Here is a 22,669-nt window from a genome sequence, read left to right on the forward strand (position 1 = left end):
TTTTGGTGCATAACGAACTACCCTAAAACTTGGTGGCTTAAAACTGTAATCATTAATTTAGCTCATAATTTTGTGACTCAGTAATTGAGGTCGGGCTCCACTGGGTGGCTATTCTGGTCTCAGTTGGGCTAACTCACATGTCTACAGTCAGCTACCAGGTGTTTGGAGCTGGCTGTTCTAGAATGATCATGCCTGGGACAGTTCATTTCTATTCCACATTTTCTTTTAATCTTTTATCTGGTACCCTGAGCTTGTTCTTGTGGCAGTCATGAGGTTCCAAGAGAAAGACAGAAGCATGCAAGGTCTCCTGAGGTGCAGACTCAGAACTGGCACTCAGTTCCTTCTGCTACATTTGTCAAAGCAAGTCACCAGCCAAATCAGATTTACAGGATGGGAAGGAAGTTTCCCCTCTCCATGGGAAAAGCTGCCAAGAGACATGGATGTGGGGAGGGGAATAAATGGGACCAATTTAGCAAAAATAAAAATCTACCCCAAAGACATTTCCTAACTTCAAATTATTTAAAACTTAAAAGAAAAACTAAAAAATTTACCCAGGAAATTCCTGAGGTAAAACGACAGGTTCATCATCCACAATTACTGTTAATTGATGAGGAGTAACTCAAATCGAGATGTCTCTCTGAAGAGATGTTTTATTTGCTCTCTCAGTGATGGCTTTATGCCAATCACACCTGATCTCTCCCATCTTCTTTGGTTTTGTTCATTCTTCTCAAAACAAAACAACACAGTGATGGATATCCCAGTTATCCTGATTTGATTAATTCACAGTGTATGTCTGTATCAAAACATCACATATACCCTACACCTATTATGCACCCATAATAATTAAAAAAAAACCACAGAGTTAATGGTTGGTTACTGGTGATTGCCATCCAAAACTTTACTGTGACAGCTGATGTACGTGACAAATGTTTTTGACATTTGACCTAGGTAGAAAAGTACTACAACCCTAGAGATTTAATAAGTGGTTTATATTTTCCCCGAAGGGACACCATCTTTAAAGCTTGTCACACATTTATCAAAAAAATAATACTTATAACATATTTTTATAAATAGCACTGCACTTGAGCTGCAAGTTTAGATAAGAACTTTGAGGGTCCTATATGTCCAGACTGGAAAGCTAAATGCCACCCTTCAGATTCCTGGCTATGTACTTAGTCTGCCAATGAGTAACACTGGTAATGAAGCCCCCTTCTGGGCTTTCACCAGTGTGAGACTGGACAGCAAGCCAGTGACCTATGTATGCCTGGACAGATCCCTCTAGACTGGTGTTGTTCAAAGAAATACAAAATGAGCTACTTGTGTAACTTTAAATTTTATAATAGTCTCATTTAAAAAGTAAAAAGAAACAGATAAAATTAATTTTATTTAACTCAATATGTCCAAAATATTAGATATTCAACATAAAATGTGTCCCTTATTTTACCTGTGGGGGCAAAAAGTAAGTCATGGTCCTTTTTGTATGGTCTGTGTCTAGCTTAGTGCTTGGCACATCATAGGTGACAAAGAAATGTAGGCTAAATGAAAGAATGCACAAATCAACAAAAACCATTGGGTACTTATTATATACATTAGGTGATTCAGTCTTTAAAGACTACATTGTCATTGTCTAGAGGGATAACCATTATTTCTCAGGCATTTTGGTTTCAAAATCTTGAAACTAAATCTTGGCCCAATTGGCTTAATCATATACTCTTACTCTTTAAATTATATAAACAATTTACATTGTCCCTGAATTCCACTTGGAAGCTTAGTGGGAGACAGAAATTCCTTAGACGTGGAGTCAGTTTTGCGTGGAGGCTAGTGTTAGAATAACCTGGAGTGCATGGCAAAGGACAGTCCTTGGCTGCCTCGGGGCTCTTCATAAGGACATGTATTTATTTTCCAGTAAATGGATTTCATGTAGTTTATACTGACAACTCCCACTTGACTCTGAGTTCTATGACAGCTATTTTTTTTCCATGCTATAAAAGCACTTAGTCTCTTAACTCCACTTGATAGGCATTTCTTCAAATATTCATAAAGTTTTCTGTAAATGTCCAAGTTTCCTTTCTGCATTCATAAATATATCGGTAAAAGAAGAATCACATATCAAGCCAAGACAGGTTCAAACCTTAGCCGGAGATTCTCTTTGAAGTTAAGAATCTCTAAAATGTACATCACAGTTTTTAAAAATGCTTTTTTCTAGGGAAAGAAAGGCTGGGTCTAAAGTGAGGGAAAATGTGAGCAAAAGGAAGAATTTTCAGAGGCTGGCAGGCCCAAAACATAGTTTGTACTCACCAACCCGACCAACACAGATGGCATGTTGTAATGGGTGTGAACTGAGGGGAAAATACAAGTCCCCCATCAATGGCTTTTAATGATTCACAGAATTCATGCAGCTTTCTTTGAGCTTAAAGATACAAATCAAAACAGCTGAAATAAATGCAAAACACAAAGGGTGTTCTTAAGTAGCTCCTTTTGTGTAGATGGTCTTAAGTCTTAAAACCAGTTTGAATGGTTTTAAGCTGCTTTAGTTGCCTTAGTACTTTTAATTAATTGTCATACTAAAGTCTCCACCTAATGGGAAGTACTGTGCATGCTTAACCTGCATTGTATGTAAATATATTAACACAATGATACAGAGAGAGAGCTCTGCATCCTGCCGGAAAGAAATAATAAGGCTCAGAAAACAGGCAGGCAGTGTGGATCTTACCCTTCCAAGAACTCCTGCCAGGAGGGTTCCTGTCCTGAGTAGGAATGAGAGCCCTGCGTGAGGAACCTCTAATAAACTCATCTAACTTACCAAGGTCAATTGGTCTAAGACATTTCTTTGGTTTCTTGGCACCATCTCGGTTTGAGGGGTGGTTTTTCTGCATCATTCTGGGATTTGCCTGAAACACGAACTCACGTGACTCATGAATCCACTATCAACAACAGACCTCTCTGCTTTTTATCTCCTCAGTCTTTTACTCAATAAATAAAAAATTATTGAGCATTTGCTATTGAACAGTGCTGGGTGAGAGACAATAGAGAGTGCCTTGGAAGCACAAGTCACAATCCCTGCCTTCAAGTTGCTTAAATTCTATTTGGGAAATAAGCCCAAGGTCACTCAATGCCACTATTCCTCTCTATTTACTTTTGGTAAGATCCCTCTAGTGGGGTGGGTTGCCTCCTTAAAAAGCTTTCCTATCACTGCAATAATATAATATACCATGGTTTGCTTTATTTTAATTATTGCTGTTATCACTACCTGGAAAATATGGTAGATAGATAGATGATAGATAGATGTCTCACTGGGGCTTGTTCTATCTCTAGTTTTACTAATGTCATAAAAAGCTGAGAATAAAACAATAGGTGGCAGGTACTTGCACCTTCTGCAACGAGGTAGTCAGCTACTTATGTGTGACTTGAAGGGAAGATTGGAGAAAGAAAAGTTTCCATGGCCTTAGCCCAACATTCAACTCCAATGGAGAAACAGTGAAGACTAAAAATCTTAGAGAAAGAGATGGAAAGAGTTGTTGGTTTGCTGTGGATTTTTCCCTCCCTCGCCCAGTGTTAGAGGGAAGAAGGGTGGTTTAACCCCAGCCTGAGATAGAAGCCTCAGGAAATCTTTTAGAGACTGTGTCCCCTAGGTGGTGCCAAACCCTCAGGTGGAAAGTCTCCGGGAGAGAAATTGATTAGCACTGCTCCAGCTGCCCTGCCAATAAAGAGGGAAGATGCACCATGATGGGAATGGCCTGAACTCCTACATTCTCCATGGACCAAAAGGACTAGCCATGGAAAGTGCCTAGGATGGAATTTCTCTAAAGCAGATGCTGACCTAGAGGCAAGTCACTCAGCTGAAAGGATCTTAGCAATTAGTAGCTCCACGCTGCACCCCCAGAGGAAAAAGCCTGGGAGACAGTGTCATCTGTGTCAAGTCACTCTGAAGATTCCTTGGATGCATTTTCAGCAAAAGTCAGCTTTGTGCATTGGCCAAGCCCAGGGCATGCCAAAGCCAGAGCATGAGAGTACCCACGAGGAAAACTTCTGTTTCCCTGCACCCCTCTCTAAAGAGGGGAGAAACTGGCCATCAAAGAGGGTAGAGGAAGAAGACAGAAGAAACACAAGATGAGAAAACAAGTAAACAGTTACCTACAATCCTCTTTCCCCATTATGGGCTTCTATCAGTTGAAGTGAGAAGCTTGAGCTATAAATGAAGAAGATAAGAGTTGCAATTAAGTCTGTGGGTGGGTACTTTCACTACTAAAATGAAACTGTTTTGTGCCACAAAGCAATTGGAGAATTTTTGTTGCCCGAGTTAGGATATAAGAAGACGTTTTGGAATTGGACCAACATTTCAGCCAGGAAAGGGTAAGAACTAATTTCACAGAGTTTGAGTAAATTCTGGAGAGAAAGAACAGAGTTATTTTGTAATTCTTCCTTCTAGATTTTGCTTAACATATTTATATATATTTATGTGTTGCTTATTTTCTGTCTTGCCCACTGGAACATAAACTCCCCAAGGGCAAGGACCTTATCTCTTTATTCATCACTGATTCCTCTGAGCCTAGGAAAATGTGAAGCACAAGGGTAAGCACTAAATAAATTTTTTGTTAAATGAATACATAAATGGGTAGCTGTGGACAGGGGATTAGAGGCTCTTCTACATCTTAGGGGAAAAAATGTCTTGGCTGAAATTTAAGAGCAAAAAGAGATAACAACATTTAAATAATTCTTTCAAAAAGAATAGTCTAGGAATAGCACTTTCCTAATCTAGCCATAATTTACACTGACTTCGGTGGAAGACGCTCAGAAGTCACATTTAGTCTCCTCTTGTCTGAAATCTCAGCTGCTTAGCAATATTCAGCATGTGTAGCCAATTACTACTGTGGCAGCTTTTCTTTCTCCACTGCATTTTCTTGTATGATATTCTACTGCTAATAAAACTGTCAATTTTCTTTTACTTCAATAAAAGGTCACACATGACAACAGCCCCCTTTGCCTACTAACAGCAAGAGCCTTTATTAATATTTTAAATGTACACAGTGATATTTCCGAAAGGTCAAATTTTTTAAAAGACATAAAATGTCAGTCCTAATTCTTTTCCCTCCCTTTCTCTGCACCCCCATCACCACTACTTTGCCGTTCAGCCTTAGATAGCGTGCTGATTATGAATTGTGTTCAACCAGGTAAACATCGGGTGGGGGTGCCCGATAGGGGGCATAGCTCAGGAGGTGAACATCTCCACACTGCACATTTCTCCCATGGCTAAGTGTACAAACATGGCCATTATGGGCAGCTTTCTGAATATAAATATTGTATGAGCCATCACCAATGGTTCGTATGATCCTAGTCTTTTTTTCCAAATACTATATTACTTATCTATTGCTATGTAACAAATTGCCCCAAAATGTAGTGGCTTAAAACAACAGACACGTTCTGAGTCAGAAATCTTGGTGTGGCTTAGTGGGTCCTCCATAGGCTGCAGGCATCTCAAGGCTTCACTTCCAAGCTCACTCCTGTGGCTGTTGACAGGACTCCATTCTTTACAGGCTGTTGGGCTGCAAGCTGGATTTTGGTCAGAGGCCTCTCTCAGGTCCTTTCCCCCTGGGCCTCCTCATAGGACAGCTCAGACCATGGCACCAGCCTCCCTCAGATAAAGCAAGTGAGAGGGCGAGGGTGAGAGGGCCAGATGGAAGTCACTGCCTGTCTGTAACGGAACCTGGGAAGTGACACCCATCGTTTTTGCTGTATTCTGTTTGTTAGAAGTGAGTCACTAGGTTCAGTCCACACTCCAGGGGATGGGATTACACGAGGGCATGGAAACCAGGAAACAGGAATCACTGGGTCCCATCTTACCATCCTAGAGGCTGCCTGCTACAAATACTGAGCATGACTTTGCACCCAACACTTAAAAACATTAACAGTAACAACAAAGAACCGACTGATTGTTTACTATGTGACAGGCACAGTGCTAGGGTTTACATGAAATAACTTTTTTTTAGAAGAATTCCATAAGTTGGGTGCTACTCCTATCCACATTTTATAGCTAAGGAAACTGAGGCTCAGAGTCATACAGCAGCTTCTCCAAGATCCCGTGACTAGTTTGAAGCAGAGCCCACTCGTAATCGTTACAACACACAGCCTCTGCAGCCCTCTGTGATCAGGGGTAGACATCTACAAAGGTCCCTGGCGAGGAGTGGGTCACATCTGTGTCAGTGACAGAGTATGAGATGAGCTAGGCTCATTCACACGGTTCAGGAATTGAACCCTAACTTACATATAGCAAACTTTTTTTATCCTATACTAGGAACTAAAGATAGAAGTGAGTCACATATGAACATTACTTTCTGGAAGCTGCTATGTTGTGGGGTGGGGGACTAAGATGTGAGAACCCTGATAAGGGACAGGATGATCAATGATGACTCTTACCTGGATGGCACAAGGCATGGATACCAGGATTTCCCTACTCAATTTGTCTAAAAAGCCAAAACGTGGTTTCTAACTATGGACCATTCATGAAGGTCCTACACTGTTCCTTGCAGGGACATGCCTTGAAAAGTTACCTAATTAATGCTGTGCTTTACCAAACTAGTGCCAGTTGGTGAAGTGCGAGAGAAGTTTCTTCGGCAGTTTAAAATTCTCTGGAGCAGTAATTTTATTTCATTTGGGACACATAGAACACTTTAAGTATCTAATAAAAACTGAGAAACTTCTCCTCAGGCAAATTAAGATATTCACAGCACTACGGTATCAGGATTTCCTGTGTCACCAGATGTCCAGATGAATACATGGCAGCCTACAAACACCTCCTTCCTCAGCATTAAGAAAAGTCAATAAATCATTTGATTTAAACATCAAGATAGTGATGAAAACTACTTATTAATAGTCATCCGTATCCTTCTTATGCACCCTGAAATCATATCTAGTTAAGGAAGGCATGCCAACATATGCCAGGAGGAATTCTTGTATTTTTTTATACCATGCAAAATGAGGGTGGCACCCCGCTGTGGTATCAGTAGAGACCATGAGGGATAATGGAACTTCCACTCCTACCTACCAGGAATAAGGACCAATATTTAAAGAATAATTAATACCAGCTCTATACAATCTTTTCTAGAGAATAGAAGAGAAAATAACACTTCCCAATTTATTTTAGGAAGCTAGTATTACCATGATACCAAAACAAAGACAGTACAAAAGTAAAAAACAATAGTCCAATATCCTTCGTGAATATAAATGCAAAAGTCTTAACAAAATATTAGCACACAGAATTCAGCAATATTTAAAAATAAGTATGCACCATGAGCAAATGGGGTTCATTTCAGGAATGCAAGATTGGTCCAGTATTCAAAAATCAATCAAAATAGTCCATCATTTTAACAGGCTAAAATAGAAAAATTACACAATTACATCAATCAATGAAGAAAAAACCCTTAACAAAATTCAATACATATTCATGATAACACTCTCCGTCAAATAGGAGAGAAGGGGAATCTCTTCAAATTGATAAAGCACATTTACAAAAGTTCCCCATAGGTAACATTATAATTAATAGTGAAAGACTGAATGTTTTCTCTTTAAGATTGAGATTAAGGCAAAGGTGTCCTCTTGTATCACTTTTATTCAACATAGTATGTAAGTTTTAGCCAGTGCAATAAGGCAAATATAGACCCATCAATCAATCAATGACATACAGATAAGAAAGGAAAAAATAAAACTGTCCCTATAATATTTGCAGATGACAGTTTTCTATGTAAAAAGTCCCAAGTAATCTACAAAAACAATCCTACAACTGACAAGTGAGTTCAGCAAGATGCAAGACACAAGATAAACATACAAAACTCGATTGCATTTCCATGCACTTCCAATGTATGCATGGACACCAAAATTAAATATAATATGGTTTCCAGTCACTCAAAAAATGAAATACTTAAATAAAGATCTAACAAAATATTTATAGGACTTGATTTCTGAAAACTGCACAACATTGAGAAAGAAATAAAAGAAGATATAAACAAATGGAGAGAAATACCACGTTTGTGGATTGGAAGACCCAACATAGTAATGATATCAGTTCTCCCCAATTGTTATACAGGTTTAATGCAATTATTACCAAAATCACAGCAAATTTCTTGGAGATATAGACAAGGTTATTCTAGGTTTTCTGTGGAAGTGGAAAGGAACTAGAATAGCTAAAACTGGGTAATGAGTACAGGGCATCTCTGTATTATTTCTTACAACTGTATGTGAATCTACACTTAGAATAAAATGTTTAATTTATACAGATTGAGGGAAATCCATAAAAGAAATAAAACAAGGATGGTATCTTTGTCTACTCTGAAGTCCCAAGATTTGTACCACCCTGCAAATTCAGAACTACCCCTGCCCTCTAGATGAAGGGAAACTCAGTCCTGCTGATCAGGGGTTTTGTTTTACATCTCTATTTAGGAGTAGTGAACTTAGAGAAGTTAGATATCATTGAAACCACAAGGCAGCCACACAAAATGATAACATGAATGCAATGTAACCCACCTAGAGATGCTGTACAGACATTGCAACTGAGATTTAGTTTTTATAGAGATTCAGTAACTATATACATCACAGATATCTTCCCCTTTCCCTTATTTTATGGAATAGAAGAGAATCCCACTTTACAGAATAGTAGACACCATGCTTGGCAGACACAGTACAACTGGTCACCATTCCAAGCTTTTAGGAATTGCCATCTGATATTATAAAATTATGGGTAACATTGGAAAGAACGGAAAAAGATGTAGAGATTGAAGCTCGGATGAACTAAGTGATTAGGTTTCTGACATTAAAAGAAAGACCTAAAAGGAAAATGGAGCTAGTACTTGAGCTCATTTTCAGTCTTTAATCTCATGATCTTTCCACAATACCATACTGTCTCTCTCCAGAAGCGATAGTAGGTCATATATCGGTGTTGGTCAACCTTCTTTTAATTTCTTTGGCTGCACTGTCCAGGATAATTTACTTAAAAATAAGCAGATGAAATATATGTATAACCATCTACAGCCTGACATAGAGGAAACATAAAGAATAGAATTTAAGTCTCATTAGTGTTGTTCATATTCTTATGACTTTAGTAAAGTCCACTATTTTTCACAGTCTTACGTTCTTTAAATGGGCTTCCTGTCTTTATTTCCTGTTGTTAGAGTGCTTGTTGTAAGGTCATATAAAATAAAACAAATAGGTGGAAATTGAAGACTTAAAGGTACCATACTAAAGTAAGTTCCATCTATCGTTAAGCAATAATTGTTGCAATAGAGAGAAATTACAGCACCAGGCACACAATAAGAAGTGAGTCTCCTGCCTAAGCATGTCTGTTCCAGATTATGCCTGAATTCCTTCCTTTCTCTACCATCTAAAGTCTCCCAGTTGTAAATCTCAATAAAACCTTTAAAAAGCAATTTGGTAGAAAAATGTTTTGGCTAAATGCCTTCTGCAATGATATGTCGAGAGGATTTAATTCCTCCTGCTTATGCTTCTCTCATCTTACAAGGATGTTGAATACCCAAATGTCCCCTTCTGGATGGTTCCTCAAGCAGAACAGAGTTGGCTTCCAGATGATGATTAATTTAACTCCCGGGCACACTAAAATGTATTTTTAAGAACTGCACTGAAGTAAAAAAGGAAGGAAAAGAAGGTGTGGGGGGAAATCTTATAAAAATTAGAGTTCTCTTCACTCATTTCTCAGGAATAATTTAAGTCTGTTGTTATAAGCAGTGTTTCATGGGTGTGACATGCATGTCTTACTGTATTTGTCACCCATGTTACCCATAGCTGATATGCGACCAGTCATCAGTGATTAATCCAACGGAATCAACACCAAGGATTTCAATAGAAAATTTTGCAGAAACAACATATGAAATAAATGAGTTTTGGCTTATTAGGAAAAATGTACAAGGTAAAGTCAGTGCAGTTTAAAGTAACTGGTAATAGAAATTAAGGAAATTGAATTCTAAAGCCATTATGTCAAGGTCCTGTTTTCCTAAGTGTCATTTTTGCCTTGGGCATAGCTGTGGAGATGTCACAAGGTTTTTACAGGTACATCCTCTCTACAAGAGTCATTGGTGAGATCATCAACCTAGAAATGCGGAAATGGCTAACTGGCTGCTGAGTTTTCAATGAAATGATAACATTGAAGACTTTACAAAGATTGAAGGTGCCTATGAGACTGTCAGAAAGTGATTTTAAATAGTAAAATTTTAGAGCTCTGTCTTCCCCCCATAGCGGAGTGGAATTCTCATCCTGACATCTACTTCGAGCAACAGCACTCCTCTAAGAGACACAGAAAAGGAACCTTCTCCCTGTTACAAGACAAAATGGACGTTGCCTCCTTTCCCTGATCCCTTGAGTGTACACAGAAAAACTCTGTCATCTTTTCCATGGGCAGCCTTTCACATATTCAGAAAGAACTATCACCTTCCTTTCTCTTTTCTTTCTCACGTCTGTATAAAAGCATAAAAATGTATATAACTTTGACTACAGAAAAACAGTGTTCCTAAGAAAGAATGAGAGAGGCATACTAAAATGGAACAGAGAGGATACGGAGGATTTTTTTTTCCTTTTCTCTATTTTCCAAATGGTTCCTAAGTTTGTGAAATTGCTTTGGTAATGAGGATAAAAGCGGGGTATGAAAGAAAAAGGCAAATTATCTTTTCCCCTGAAAAAATGTAAGGAGAAAGAGAAGTGAGTAAATGTGCTGAGTTTTGGCATCAGAAGAGATCATATAATACAGCCTTTTTGTTTTCATGGTAAAATTGAGGCCAGGAGAGGTGAGGGGTAGACCACGGTCACTGATATATGTGGGGCAGATCATAGACTCAAAACTTAGTCTTCTGACCCCTAATCTAGAGTTTATTTTATTATACTAAGATATCTAAATTGTCTTAAAGTGACAGGATTGCTGTTTCAATTTCCTTAGTCCTTGCTTTTTGGTATTTCTTAAGTTGCCTCTCTGGTTTTATTTTTTAATAACAAAAATTGTTGTTATCAAAACTTTTTCTTGATGTTGCTATAAAAATCAAGAAATGGAACTTGGAGAGATGGTCCTGCTTTCCTATGTCTCCTCTGCCTTGGGTACATCTGCAGAGATGTCTAAGGGTTTTTACTTTTACGTCCTCTCTCGATGAGTCAATAGTAAGATCATCAACCCAGAAATGTAGAAAGGGCTGCTATGAATTTGTTAATGGAAGGACAACTTTGAAGACTTCATAAAGAGGGAAAGACAGTTGGGAAAACTGTCCAATATTTCTGTGTTTTGAGTTATTGAGATCCCCATTTTAATGTCTAATTTCAAGAACGTTAAGTAATAACCAGAACATTACACCTAACTCCATTTGTTCAAATGTACTCACCAACCACAGATTTTGAAACTCACACATCTACCTTGAGGAGACAGATAAACACAGAAATGGAATGGCCTGGGTTGGAGAGTGTCCACATATAGAGTGATGCTACTAGCAGCTTGGGGATGACCCTGAGGCACATGCTGTACGCTGGCCTCCCAGCTTTCCCAGCAGGAACGAGCCCCAGTGGCCCACGGTGATCACCTGCTCAGTGATGCACCCTTTTCCTTCCCTGGCTCACTCCCAACTTCCCTGCCAGTGCTTCTTGGGATCACTTTCCAAACAAGCTGCTGGCATTCAACTTTGTCTTAGGATCTACTTCTTGGGAAACTCAATCCATGACAACCTCTTCACATGCACACACCAGGACAGACATACCTAGGACTAGAAGACATGTCACCATATATATCAGAGGTAAACCAGAAGCTAATTAGGAAATCAATGTCTCATCTTTTCTTGAACATGACTGAACAGGGCCCTGTCTTCATTCAAGTTCTGCTGGAATTTGACTAGGAGGCAAATGACTTGGGGAAGAGTTAAGCCCACGGATTCTAGCAGCACATCCCTAGGTATTCCAAAACCCCCTTACAGGAGCGTCCCCCTTCCTACTGTACCACGAAACAGCTTTATTTACTAACTTAGCTGGAAGACAGATTTAGCTTGTCAAAACAGTCATTACAGGAAACTCAGTGGAACTCACAGGAGTATACATAGCTATAAGCTGCATCGTACTAAGGAGTGACACACTGCCTTTTCCTCCCTTCTCAGGGTGTGTCACTTTACAGTGAGTCACAGGATGTTTCTCTAAAGTTTCCCATTATACACCTAGGTTTAGAAAAGAAGGGAACCTACTTGCTAAGGTCACTTTATTAAATCACTCTAAGGACATTACTAAGAACATCCTGGCCTTCCCACATAAGGAAGAGAAATTAGTCTAACATCCCAAAATGTGCTGCCTTTGCTTTGCTGCCTTTCATGGTGATTTGGAAAATATCCCTTTGAGTGAAGTGCTCGGGAACCTGTGTACAATTTTATTAAAGTGTTAACTAACAACTTAAGAAATTATCTACTGATGATCTAGAAGACCCCATCCACAGGTGATACCCTGAACCTTCTTCAGCCTCTAAGGTAGAACACTGAACAAGCAAATCAGTAACCAGTAGCCAGTGAGAACATCTGGAGGGTTTTGGAGGTGGGCTTGGGGCAGCAGAGTGGTCACGGGACATTCAGGGAGTTCAAAGCAATAGCTCTTTACCAACGTGTTACTGTACAGAAGCATTTAAATATAACAGCCAGTTTGACTGTCATGGTGGGTGCCAACTGAATATCGTGCCATGAGTGGCCATATCTAGGCTCTGGCCAGGTGACTGTGGCCTCCAGCAGGTGCTCTCTGCTCTGCTTCTGGTTGCTGCCATACAGTGAGAGTGGAAAGTGACAATGCTGGACCAGTGCTAGGTGACAAAATCCAGTTCCGTTACCTTAAGGGAGGCGCAATCTGAGCTGCAAGTTAGGCTTCAGAGCTCCATGAGATCAGGCTGAGGCTGAGGCTGAGACTTCTAATATTGTTCCCCTGCCTGGCTTCTGCCTTTCCCTTTCCCTGTGTTTCTGCCCTTTTCCCCTGTCTTTTCCCTGCCAGTTTATCCTGGGAGCTCACAAATCCGGACCTCAGGATCTGATTCTCAAACATATGATCTAACAAACTTTCTAAGCCTCAGTTATTTTTTAGCTCTGAATCCCAAAGATTCGATCTGTTCCTCTCCCGTCCCCCTTCCGTGGCTAAACTGGTCCCTGTCTCACACTGATCTTACTTATTTCTGTCTTAGTATTTACTTTCTGATACAGAATCTGTGTTCTAAGTCCGGAGGACATCACGTCTCCAAGTCTCAGAGTTCAGTTTTAAAAAGGCACCAAGTCTGTCTATTGCTTTAGCTATTTCTGTTCTGAGTAGTTATTGCCAAACTTTGTGCAAATTTGGAACTGTCAGAGCATGATGTTCCTGCAAAGCAAATGGTACTCCTATAGTGTTCTGAACCAATGTACGAACATCTTTCATGGTTGTGGAAATACTACCAATAATAACAGTAGTAGCTATCATGCATTGAACACTCACTAAATGTGGGTTTCTGGCAGGAATGTTCTATGCATTATCTCATTTAAGTCTTGTAGAAACACTGCAGTATCATTAACCCCAATGCACTTTGAGAGAAATGAGGCAGAGAGAAGAGCCAGACAGCCAGACAGGGGGCTCTGGTCTGTCCAGAGACTGGTTCTAACCCCACTGCTGATTGTGTCTCCTCATAGGGAAGGGGGGAACAAAGCTTCCTAGCATTGGTGGGACAAAGGTAAAGCCAAGGTTACTTTCCCCAGTAGTTAAAAGTCTTCTTCTGCCCTGCTATGGCCATGCTCTGGACTCCTCTGTTCTAGTCCATTTTACGCTGCTATAACAGAATACCAAAGATCAGGTAATTTATAATGAACAAAGATTGATTTGGCCCATGGTTTCCAAGGATGGGAAGTCCAAGATTGAGGAGCTGCATCTGGTAAGGGCCTTCTTGCTACATCATAACACGACAGAAGGCATCATATGAATGAGAGAGACAGAGACAAAAGGAACCAAATTCATCCTTTTGTCAGGAACCCACTCCTGCTACAAATAACCCACTCTGGGTTTAATGGCGTTAATCCATTCATGAGGGCAGAGCCCTCGACCTAATCACCTCCTAAAGGTCCTACTTCCCAACACTGTTTGCTTTGGGGATTAATGTTCCAACACACGAATTTTAGGGGACACATTCAAACCATTGCACTCACTCTCACCCAATTATATGACTCCTTCAAAACTGCCAGTTGTCTCATTACTCTCTTTTTGGAAGTTCTCAAACAGGACACTCACACAAAAGCATTTCCAAGCAATGTAGCAATTTACTGAATCAAGTATTTTAACAATTTATATAGAAAACAATGTAATAAATATCTCAAGGGGCAAGGATCGTCTTTCTCCTTGAACTCCCTTCATACTCACTGCTCAGATGGCCCCTCCCTCTACTACCTAGAAAATCATTAAAGTTCTCTTCCATTTTTTGATGTGAATGCACAAGCCAGCCTAAAACTGACTCCCATGCCATGGCCACATACCAAAGGCTTTTTTCACAAGAGCTAGACTTTCCCAACAAATGACTTCCTTGCATCTGTTGCTAAGAAGAGAAGCATTTTTTTCCTATGTAACATATGTAAAGCTGAGGAAAGCTATCAATGTGAGGTAGACAAAGCAGCCGTTTGTTCCATTGTGTTGGCCCCCAGAAAATGCAGATGAGGGAGGTATGTCATGTCTTCAAGCCAAGAGAAGGCCTTACCATCTCTTGAGGTGCTTAAGTGAAATGAAGGTCAAAACAGAGTTCAAAAATTGTGACATTTGGAGATGACCCAGTTAATGTGAAACAGAGTTGCACCTTGCAAACCTTAGCTATTTAAATTGCTATTGAAAGATAATGGTGAAACTCTCTCCTTAAATTAAGAAGCAATGGCCTCAATATGTTTGTCTTATAAATAAGAGAATGTAGGAGATGGTAAGTGATTCTATGAGGGTAGAAATTCTTCAGTTGGTATAGGGTTCAAAGTTATTTTGAGTCAATTAGAGATAATTTTTATTTCATCCCTTCCAATGCTGTCTCTTGATATGGACTTTAAATCTGAGGAGTTCAGACCTTTAGGAGTTTCCTCAGCCCTCTAATATTTTCAATCTCATGCTGTTCATTTGAATAATTAATATTTAAATTATTTAGTGGAGTAATTTTTAAGTGAAAAAATGAACTCTTACTTTATTTCTTTATATGATTTATATTAAGTGATATATCTTTATTTACTTAAATTGTATTAATATTTTTGGTATAGATTAACAGGAGTAGGCAAACTTGTGTGTGAAAGATCAGAAAGTGAATATTTTAGGATTTAAGGGTCACATTTAGGGCTTGTATGCATAAGATATACATGCTTCCTTTTCTTTTTTTTTTTTTTCTATTTTCTTTGCCTTTTTTTTTACAGTCTTTTAGACATGTAAAAAAATTCTTAGCTCCAGGGTAAATGAAAAGGCTATGGGTCCACTTGGTCCATGGGCCATAGTTTGCCAACTCCTGATTTAGAACAAAAGTCTGTATATAGAATATATAATAGCATGAGAAATTGATGATATTCCATGAATAAAAATCAAATATTAATTTTAAATTGCTGAATTAAACAAAGTCAAGCAAGTTCCTTTACTGCAGGACTTCTCAGGGCCTTTAATGTGTGGATGTGTATTGCAGATCACCAAGAGTTGAATGTAGTATCCAACACTTCTTAAACATATTTTTAACTTTATAAATATCATTTGCAAAATCATCTTAAGGGCATAGTGGTTTCCATAAAGCACTCTTGGAAGCACACATTTAGACTAGCGAAACAAAATCTGAGTTCTAAGAAAATTACTGAGGGGTATGTAAAAGTTAATGAGAAGGCCAAAATATCAATTTTATTTTAGTCCAGCTAAGAGTGGGCTCTGGTTAGCATGGCACCGGCAAGAATTGTTTTCATGTTGAAATTTAGTTTCTGAACCCATCCTGGATTAAGTAAGTGCCTCTTATACTCTGCTGTGAAGCTTAGCTTTTCACAGGAAAGTCTTCTGGGAGGTATCTGGCAATTTCTTATGGATGGTGGGCCAATGTTTAGGTCAGACCAAAATAGCAGCGTTCACACTCAAAAACTAACTGCTGACCTAGAAAATTACCTCTCTGACCAGAAAGTTGCTAAAAACAAAGTCATAATTTTCTTTCTTTTTAAATGTATCTGACAACTTTAAAATAGAAACTAATAAGAATGCTATTTTCTACCTGATGTGATAAAAAGTGTGAAAAAAGAGAAATTAAAATGATTGACTAAGGTGAGAAATTTTTATATTCTCAGCTTTTGTTGCCCATAGAATTTTTTAACCCCTTTACTTAGTTAGGGTCATTGATATTTTACTCCACCAATAGCACTTTTACTTCTTAGCAGCTCTTCATTTTGTCATCTGAGTTACAAGATAGTATAGTGAAAAGAACACAGGTTTATGTCGCAACTCAGATACACATTAATGATGTGACTTTAGGAAAGTCATTTAACTTCACTGACCTTGTTAGTTATCTGTGAAATTGAAGTGGTAAAAATTAAATAACATCATATGAATATTTTTTATCATATCATATACATAATAGGTGATTAAAAATGATTTATTTTCTATGCTTTCTTTCTTTACTTGCCTGTTGCCTAATTAGTTCAGTTCTAAGCCTGCACAGCACAACACATTTTGAGTAGCACAAAAAATTGATCCTATAGATATAAGCCCATGATCAGAGATGGTAAGCAGAAACAGCTTTAGCTACAGAGGGTTGGTTTTCTACATTTACCAGGATGTACCGAAGCTTTGTGAAGAAGATACAAAATCAGTGATCCCTGAGGGTGGGAGACTGAGTTTTAGAACAATAAGTGATGGGAAAATTGGTTTCTACTAAGCAACTTTCTGGTGGACAAGACTCTATTTTTCTGAGCTACGCAGCATCTTAAGAGTTTTCCACAAGCTCTGAAAACCTTCCCTGTATTTTCCTGTCACTCAAGTGTTCCTGCCAATTTCCAATATTGGAAGGCAGCAGCACATTTGCAATCAAGATACTCCCCATGTTTGTTTTAGCAATTCCATGGCACATGTTGTGAATTTACATCTTTTATATGTCTAACTTTATAAAAGCTCACCAAGGAAATGTAAAGTGCCCAAATAGCTATCAACAATGTTTCCAACAATATGATTTCTGTACAGTTAACTGATTCTCAGTGGCTGTTGCTGAGCAAAACCTGACCAGAACCAATTCCAGAAAAGATAGAGAATCTAAGCAATCGAATTGCAATAGGGGAAATATTATTTCAAAGAACTGCCTTTCCATAAAAGCATCAAGCACAGATGGTTGCTCAAGGGATTTCAACTAAATTTTAAAATAACATAAAATTCTAATGTTTATTGTTTTAAATTTGTCTAAGGAATAGGATAAAAGAAAAAAATTTCAAAATTCTTTCTTTCTTTGAGAATACTATAACGTTGCTACCAAAACCTGAGAAAGTCAATACAATAAAACTCCAGATCAATGTCATCGTGAAAAGTATTACAAAAATCCCAACAAAAATAATAGCAAACAAAATGTAGCAGCATGTCAAAAAATAACACAGAATACCAAGATGGGATTCAACAGAAACATTTAAGAAAGTACCAATATTAGTAAATTTATTAATATAATTTACCATATAAACAGACCAAACGTGAACACTATATATGTTATAAAGGCATTATATTAATATATATAAATCAAAATCTGCTCTTAATCAAAAAAGACACTATAAAGTAATGCCCTGAAATATGAATGAGAACAACCCAAAGTCAGCACTAGGTTTATCAGGGAAACACTAAAAAGCATTGTCACTAATCTCAGGAATAAAGGAAGATGCTGCTATTATCATTATTATTTAACATTGCTCTAGAAATACCAATTAAACAAAATAAAAAATTATAGTGAGAAATCAAGAAACAAAAAGATCATGCACAGATGTTTTTATGAAAAATTGGAAAGAATCTAATTAAAAACTACCACAAACAATTCAAGAACTCAAAAAGCATCTAGGCACAAAAATAATACACAAAATTCCATGGCCTTCGTACATTCAGATAATCAGAAGATGTAATGGAATAAGAGACATTCTGGAGAGCAGCAACCAAGATAAAAGGTACATAAATAAGTTTAACAAAAAAATGCACAATCTATAAAAAATACTTTCCAACATAAAAAAGAAGATAAAAAAGCATTGAAAAAAATCCCATGTTCTTAACACCATAAAGCTATAAGCACTCCTGGGTTAACTATAAATTAAAGGCTATCCAGATAAAAAGATGAATAGTATTCTATTTCGATCAAGATAAATTCACTCTAAACTTCATATGGAAAAATAAGCAAGAGAAAATAATCTTGAATATTAAGTAGCAACAATAAAAGTGGGAAGACTAGGTCAAGCAAAAACCAAGAGCTTATTATACAGCTACAGTAATGTAACTAGTGTCCCACATGAAGAACAGAAAAATTGTGGAAGCCCAGAAATAATATGCATATACACAAAGTAATTAATATGCTATGGAGATAATATTTCAATTTGAGGGGTAGACTTATTCAATAAATACCTTGGAACAGCCTAGTAGTCTTCTTGGAAAAAAAAAATATATATATGTATATATATATATATATATATATATACACACACACACACACACACACACATCTATGGGAGCTATCTGGAAAGTATCCAGCCATTGTTAATATAATGAGAACAGTTAAATGGCTGGATACTTTTGATAGTGTCCAGACAGCCCGTGTGTGTGTGTGTGTGTGTGTGTGTGTCTTAAAAAATATATATATATATATATATATGAAACTACAGATGAAACAAATTGCAGATTGATTTAAGAAACATTTCTTACAGCAAAAATATAAAATTATTAATACTAAAAGAAAACACAAGGAAACAATTTTTATATAATCTATAGGTGACCAGAATTGCTATATACAAAGTCAAACAACAAACTTATAATGTCTATCAATAGTAGCATAAAAAAATAAATAATATAGATTTGTATTCATAATTGCATAGATTATCTCCAGAAGGATACACAATTGACTGGGAATCGCTATTATAATACCTCCAGCAAGGGCAACGCTGTGGCTTAGAGACAAAGAAGTAGAGGTGACTTATGCCTGGTTCCTCTCCAGTGACTCCGATGCCCTTTCCATCTACTCTGATTCAGCATTTCAATTGCCCCAACTTCATCTAATAAGGAGTTTGCTTTTCTGTTCATCCTTCTTGTGTTTTAATTCTTGTTTTGGGGTGATTTATGAAAAGAGGGAGGGTACAAGGTAGTTTTATGCAGCCATCTTCAAATCAGAAATTTCTGTTCCCTTTTGTGCCTTTTGAATTTCTAACCATATGCTTGTATCTTCTATTAAAAATAAGTAAGAATAATTTTTAAAAATAAAATAAGGGAAATTTAAAGGCTTAGCTTTGGTTATTTTTTTTAGCCTTCCTAATTTTGGGGTTACCATTATGATCTTGCAAATTCCTGGGGTCTCAAAGATGACCATAAAAGGGAGAGAAAGAAAGAGATGTTCATTCTTGTTTTCACTTTAAGAAGAATGTTTTTTTCAGCTTTACCTATTAGTGTTTTGAGTGAAAAATGTCAGTAAAAATGGGTCTGCTGCCAAGCAGTGTTTCAGACCCATGAAACACTGTCCCTACAGTTTATGACACTGTGGAGGCACTTATATTAATAGATAAATGTCTACCTTACATTTATTACTACTGAGCATTATACTTCATTTTACCATTTTAAACTATTCTCATGGTTTATAGTTGTTATGTGTTTGCTATTAACACTTATTTTTGATGGTTTTTAAAGGTACTCAATGCTGAGCCCTTGGTGGGAAATGAACCCACCCGATCCCCCATTTTACCACTATTGCTTTAGAAATCATCCTCTGTTTCCTGCCAGCTCATTTGCTACTGGGGCCTCCCTAGATGCCTTGTGGTAAAATTGGGAAGTGGACTTGCTAATGCTTAAATTTTGGAAGAAAATCCATGATCCAAATATGCAGTATGATGATAAGTAGCAGTGACCTGACTCCACATGTTCTTAGTATTTAGCTTAGTTGCCTCAGAAAATAATTACACATTTACTTTTATTTACAGAAAGACAATCAGCCGTTTATGGATTGCTATGTTCTTGGGAAACATGCCAAGCAGGCTTCTTAAGTCAATGTGAAAATATAATTGGTAGAGCAGTTTCGATCAAAGACTGAATATTGTGATGTAGATCCCAAATGAAAAAAGTAGAGGTGAATAAAATTTTCTCTGGATTTACAGGTTTTTCTGATTGTTATCTCTTAATTCTCCCATAGGCATGGAGTCCTGAGTCACACAGGGAAACTGAGGGCAAGATGGGGTTTGCAGATATAACTGTTGTGATTCCTGATCAGATCTGATGTTTCTGGTAAGGACTAAAGAACGGGCAGGGGATGTAGCATCTCTTTTCCTGCGCATCCTATGCTGCTGTTAGTTCCAGAGTTCACAACTTATGCATTAGAGGTGAGTTGCATGTCAGAAATGGCTATGTTCTCCATTAATTAGAAACAATTAAAAAAGAAAAGAAACACCATTAGATTGGATAAATCTTGAATTTACTTCAAGATTCCTTGGTGCCAGTGTTTTAAATAACTGTCTTCTTTTACTCCCACTTCCTTCAGCAAGCATCCTTGAGTCTCCACCATCTGGAACTGTGCCCACAAGGTGCTGGAGACCAGAAATCAAATGTGTCATGGAATTGTTACCTCTCAAAGGGAGAGGTGTGCTCCCTTGGCAGGTGTCAGGCCAATAGACACAGCCAAGTTGGCTATAACAAGGGGGGGTTATTACTTGGCACAAGTCAGGAGCACACTGGGGATAGGTCCCAAAGCAGCAAGTCGCCCCACAAGAGGGCATAAGAGGGTTGGGCTGGGTTTATAAGCATAGGGTAACGAGCCCTGGACGGGCTGGATCCTGCCATGGAAGACATCAGGGCTCAATCTGATTGGATCCTGGATGCCATGCCTTGTGGGCATCTTAATTCAGTCCCTACTCCTCAGAAAAGCACTTAGGTTCCGCCTATGGTTGCCCACTTGGCTCATCTGGGCATGCTCAGGTTACATGACCTTCAACCTTGGGATCCATGTTCACCAACAAACAACTCAGCACTTCCGTTGCATACAAGTTAAGCCAGGTGGGTCTGGCGCAGTTACAGAGTCAGAACTAGCTGTTTGTGGTCGGCTTGGTGGTGGCACAAAGGGGGATATGATGGGATGCTTGGGAGTGGTGGGGGAAGGCGTCCCAAAGTATAAAAAAGATAAGCTGGACTTAGAAGACAAGTAGACAGTCTGGGCATGGTGCTCCATGCCTGTAATCCTAGCATTCTGGGGGGCTGAGGCAGGAAGAGCATTTGAGGTCAGGAGTTCGAGACCAGACTGAGCAAGAGCGAGACCCCGTCTCTATAAACTACAGAAAAATTAGCCAGGCATCAGTGGTGTGGGCCTATAGTCCCAGCTACATAGGAGGCTGAGGCAGGAGGATCCCTTGGGTCCAGCAGTTTGAGGTTGCTGTGAGCTAGGCTGATGCCATGGCACTCTAGCCTTGGCAACAGAATTGAGACTCTGTCTCAAAACAAACAAACAAACAAAAGACAAGTAGACATACAATAAATGAGAGGTATCTTGGACCAAGGCTAAATATACAGAGAACTCTCTGATTATCCAATTAGGCAGAGACACAGGGAGAAGGTGTGGAAGCAGCAAGATGTGAGGTTGGAAAGGGACAGGATCAGACTGGGGTCTCTGTCCAGATCTGCACCACCTGTGGCAGAAAGCTAAGGGAGCCCGCCAGATCAGCTTTCCTTTCTCTTCCAAGCAAGACAATGGAAAAAATGGCAGGGGACTTCCATTCCCCAAATTAGTCTGTGCTCCAGCATAACTGTAGTCACTCCATTGCTGAAACTCTCTAACATGTGCCTACACCACTAGCCGAGAGAGAAAGAGAGAGAGAGAGAGAGAGAGAGAGGAGAGCAGGAGCACACGCATCTCATATGACCATACTTAAGAAATACTGTTTCTACAAAGTCAATCTTGCACTAGGTTTTTCTGTGTGGCTCTGGGTTCCACATATATTTGGTGACTGTAAGGCAATAATTGGAAAACTTATAAACTCAGAACAAATTTTATTCCCCTCTAATTTTCTGATTTCCAGTCTACATCACAATATTCACTCTTTGGTTGAAACCGTTGTGTTCTACAAATTATATTTTTGCAGCTCACCTTTTTAAAAATGCACATCCATCACTGTCATCTTAGACTCTACCTAACATTAAGTTCTGCAAGCCCCAATTTTAATCACCGTTTCTCAAAATATGCAAATCCAATTTTTGTGGTGGATCCACTTAATGAAGTATTTATTAATATATTATGTGAGTGTGTTTGTGTGTATGTATACAAGTTGTGTGTTGCACTTCATTGACATTTTTCTCTGCACTCACAAAAAAGATTGCACATAGTAGGAATTAATAAGTTGAAAATATGAAGTACCCGGTATTCCCAGTAAAAGGAGGTAATCATATTGAATTAAACATACATAACCATCTGGATCTAGAATTAGTCATCCAGGATAGACACCCAGATGCTATCAACCTG

This window comes from Lemur catta, chromosome 17, assembly GCF_020740605.2.
Source record: "Lemur catta isolate mLemCat1 chromosome 17, mLemCat1.pri, whole genome shotgun sequence".
Taxonomy (NCBI): domain Eukaryota; kingdom Metazoa; phylum Chordata; class Mammalia; order Primates; family Lemuridae; genus Lemur; species Lemur catta.